The 4,608-nt window shown below is 48.9% G+C and overlaps 1 long non-coding RNA gene across 1 annotated transcript in view; it reads right to left on the reverse strand.

Moving 5' to 3' along the window:
* The window catches only part of LOC100622439, a 123,810-nt gene extending 121,124 nt beyond the window's left edge, over positions 1 to 2,686 (reverse strand). Inside the window, exon 1 of the long non-coding RNA XR_002335657.1 lies at positions 438 to 2,686. This is a non-coding gene — a long non-coding RNA (uncharacterized LOC100622439). The remainder of the gene's footprint in view (positions 1 to 437) is intronic.

A 4,608-nucleotide genomic window follows, 5' to 3' on the forward strand; every position in this document is an offset into this window, starting at 1 on the left:
CCTCCATACTCACTGCTTAAGGCCCTTTTATAGCCAAAACAAGAGGGGATCGAGAGCAGGACAAATCCCAGATTTTCTCCCCCTCTGGTAAAAAATGCCTAGGGAAAGGATGGGGTTTGGGCCCGGGACCCACAGGTGTAGTTTTAGGCTATGACTTCTTGAACTTGCAGAAAAATCACCTGGGAAACTTGTTACAATGCAAATTCTGATTCAGTCAATGGGGGGGTAGGGCCTGAAATTCTGTGTTTTTTTGTTTTTTTGTTTTGACAGTGCCTATAACATGCAGAAGTTCCCAGGCCAAGGACTGAACCTAAGCCACAGCAGTGACCTACAGCAGTGACAATGCCAAATTCTTAATTACTAGGACATCAGAAAACTCCACATCTGCATTTCTAACAAGCTCTCTGGCGATGAGAGAGAATGAACCTTGTGGATACCTGGGAGAAGAGCATCATAGTAGAAGAACAGCATGTGCAAAGGTCCTGAGACAGGATGAGGCTGACGTTCGGAGGAACAGCAGAACAATGAGGCTAGAACAGGGTGAGTCAGCAGAAAGAGAGGGTTAAAAGAAGATCTCAAAGAGGCAACAGGGGCCAGAGCAGTAGAGCCTTCTGGACAATTGTGAGGAATGAGTAAGACAAATTAGAAGGTTCTGAGCAAAATAGTGACATTATGTAATTTTTTTGTAATTTTGAAAGATATCAACATAAATGTCGCCATTTTTAATGTAGAGTTCCGCCAATTTTGACAAATATGCACAAGCAAGCAACCGCAACTCTGTCACCCCTCAAAGTCTCCCTTGCCCTTTGTAGCCTTCCCCACCCCCCATGGCTAATAGCAACCACTTATCTATTTTCTGTCCCTATAGCTTTGCTTCTTCCAGGATGTCACTTAAATGGAGCTAAATAGTAGGTGCTTTCTTGTCTGAATTCTTTCACTTAGCATAATGCTTTTGTGATTCATCCATATTGGCATGTGAAATTTTTTTTTCGTTTTATGGCCACACCTGCAACATACGGAAGTTCCCAGGCTAGGAGTCAAATCAGAGCTGCAGCAGCCAGCCTACGCCACCACCACATCCACCCAGCATCCAAGCGCATCTGTGACCTACACCACGGCTCAGGGCAACACCAGATCCTTAACCCACTGAGCAAGGCTATGGATCAAATCTACATCCTCACGGACACTATGTTGGGTTCGTAACCCGATGAGCCACAAGGGGAACTCCTAAAACTTTTTATTACGGAAGAGCTTTCCACTGTATGGATGTACGACCGTTTGTTCATTCACTCATCAGGTGAAGGACATTTAGATTGTTCCTTGCTGATGGCAACAACAAAGTAAAATCTCTATAAACATCCATGTACAAATTTTTGTGTGATCATACGTTTTCATGAACTCCTTCTGACAAAGATGGAATAACAGGAAATGGATTTATTCTCCCACTGTATATAACTATACAACTGGGGGTGGGGGTTATGCAAAATGGGTTTCAGACAAAAAACGCCAGACAGCACAGGACAGTGATCCCAGAAAGAGAAGAAAGATGAAGTGAGGCTTACAGCTGCTGAGTAGAGCGAGGCGGACGCAGGCAGAGTCCGGCAACCTCCTGCAATCAAAGGGATGAATGGAGGGTCAGGGAGGCCAAAGCAGACGGGGTTCCCCTTGCAAAGTCCTGGAAAAGAGAGAGCTGCAAAGGGTCCCTGGGTCTTGGGCTTCTGAGCCACACATGAGTGTGAGGAGGCCACCTAACACTGAGGACGACCACCAGAAAGGACTGGTGAGAACCCTCCCTGGAGCCCTCGCAGGGTCGGGAGGAGAAATGTCACCGCCAAGTAGAACGGAAAACTTCCTAAGTTGTGGGGGACGAGGAAGGGTCTCCAAAGGGCATGGCCTCCGTGGTGGGGCGAGGTTAAAAGCCGCCCTCTGCCAGCTCCAGCCAGGGTTCCCCTCGCCCTTCCTGGCAGTCCTCTCCCTGGCCTCAGGTAGCTCCCTCCCACGCCCAACTATCAACCCTCATCTGAAGACAGGAAGACCTCCCCACCACAGACAACCCGCAGGTCTCAGGCCTCACGAATGCCAACCTCCTTAGCCTTCCCTGACTCTCAGCTCCTCTCATCACCTCAGGGACAAGGCTGGCCTTAGCCCGGGCCCCCCTCCCTGCACAGCAGCCTGGACGTTCTCTCCAGGCGGTAAGTCCTTCACCTTTTTTACAGGCACACTTGCCTTCATCCCCTTTCTGCTGTCATCTCTTGCCTGGGCAACCATACCAGCTCGACAACCCTCACAGTCTCCTATCTGGCCCTCTCCAACTCCGTCCTGTCTCTCCCCTGCTAAAATCTTCCAAGGGCTCCCCATTGCCTCCAAAATAAAACATGAAACTTCCAGCATGGCCTACAGGCCCCGCACCATCTGGGCCCTACCTACCCTGCCTGCTGTCCAATGTCCCTGGCTCCATTCCCCACCACACCATGGAGACTTCAGCCACCACTGACCCCCTTGCAGCTACTTGCACCCCTGTCATTTCACAGGCTGCTCTGTGTTCCCCCAAACACATTTCACTTTCTCCCAGCTACGTTTCCCAGCCTCCGTCTGGGGGAGCCTGTGGACGGGATGTGGTCCTTCCAGGCCTGGCCTGTAAAACTTCCAACACACCATCTCCATGCTCTCCTTCCCCAGCCACCAGCCGCACGGAAAGGGCTTCAAGGACCCAGAGTCACAAAGTAAGATGTAACGCCTCCAGATGAGATGCGGAAAGCAGCCTGGACGTGAAACCCACAAGGGAGGAACATCATATTAGAAAATTTCAAAAGACAAAAAAAAAAAAAAAAAAAAAAAAGGAGTTCCCGTCGTGGCGCAGTGGTTAACGAATCCGACTAGGAACCATGAGGTTGCGGGTTCAGTCCCTGCCCTTGCTCAGTGGGTTAACGATCCGGCGTTGCCATGAGCTGTGGTATAGGTTGCAGACGCGGCTCGGATGCCGCGTTGCTGTGGCTCTGGCGTAGGCTGGTGGCTACAGCTCCGATTGGACCCCTAACCTGGGAACCTCCATATGCCGCGGGAGCAGCCCAAGAAATGGCAACAACAACAACAACAACAACAAAAAGACAAAAGACAAAAAAAAAAAAAAAGAAAATTTCAATTTTAGTCACAAGAAACTGTAACTCCCTGAAGAATATGGTCCATATTTAGCCCATTTTAGTGACACCAGCATCTAACAGAGCATCTAGATCAGAATAGTCCATCTTGTCTGTGTACCTGCTACCAACTCAAATTAGGAACCCTTAATTTATGTGTATTTTTATTCGGTTGAGTCAGCGTGGCCTTAACAGGGTAACCCTATGTCCAGGTTTGCCCAGAACAATGTCGGTTCCTAATTTGGTTTTGACACATTGGTTTATCTATCCGCTATGATGGCTACTGACTGGAGAAAGGAAGGAGGAGTGAAACAGCAATGATGGGGACCCACCAGGCCTTGTGATGGGGATCCTTACAGGGGGAACTTAAAGTCCAATGCACAGTATTCCAGTTACAAACTCAGGCACGGACCAGGAAGCTTCAATACCCACCAAGTAGCTGATAGGAAGGTGGCAGGAGGTCCCAGGCAACAAGCAGTACCTGAAGACGGGTCATCCAGGTTCGCGCAGGAATCCCGGTGATGAGTCCATTCAGGGTGGGAGCACAGAGCAGTTCCTATAGCTGCGGGCTGAGAAAAGAGTGCTGTCAGGGACACGTGCTGAAACTGAGGAGCTCACAGACCTCTGCCTTGCTGGGGTCCTGAGGGAGGAAGAAGACTCTTAACAAGATCTTTTGAGGACTTAGGTGTTTGACGCCCTTTAAGATGCAGTCTAAGGTAAATCCATTAAAGAATGGGACATGGTATGGTGAGAAAGCGTGGTAAGGTAAAATCATAAAATCCAAGAATATAAACAGATACACACACACACACACACACACACACACACACGCACGCATGTGTGCACATGTGTCTTCCCCATTCCTTCCCAACCTGGCCTTGTGCCCAGAGCTGCAAAGACATGAGGGCTTGGTTAGTCTATGCTCAAATAATTTAAGATACACAATACAAAATGTACATGGGTAGAGTCTTTCCTGGGATATAAGCCTAAGCTTCCTCCCTCCCCTCCCCCCAGATAGTCTGTCCCCTAGAAAAGCAAGATGGAGGGACCAGCCAAGCAGGCCCAGGGTGGCCATGTACCCCACACTGTTTTGTGTTTTTCCTTCTTAAGATTGACCTTGTACATTTGAAACAGATTTCACCTGAATATAAATGTTACCCTGGGATGGAGGGGTCTGGGGAAGGGGATGTCACGACATTTAGTGGTACCAACATCCTTGCCAAGGTCATCAGTCCAGGGAGGGCCCTGGCAATGATTCCAGTATTAAAGGCCCACTTTTGCTACTTCTCCAGAGAAAGTATCTGCACTTATACAGTCTGAGTGCTTGTAAATATGCAGACGTTCTTCGATTTTTACATCAGTTATTTCACCGAGGTGGGACTGTTTCAGACACAAGGAGACCAAGGCTCAGCTGGCAAGTAACGACCCTAGAACCCAACTCCCATTGAGCCAAAAATCAAAACCTCAAGCC

Source organism: Sus scrofa, chromosome 9 (genome assembly GCF_000003025.6).
Source record: "Sus scrofa isolate TJ Tabasco breed Duroc chromosome 9, Sscrofa11.1, whole genome shotgun sequence".
Classification (NCBI taxonomy): domain Eukaryota; kingdom Metazoa; phylum Chordata; class Mammalia; order Artiodactyla; family Suidae; genus Sus; species Sus scrofa.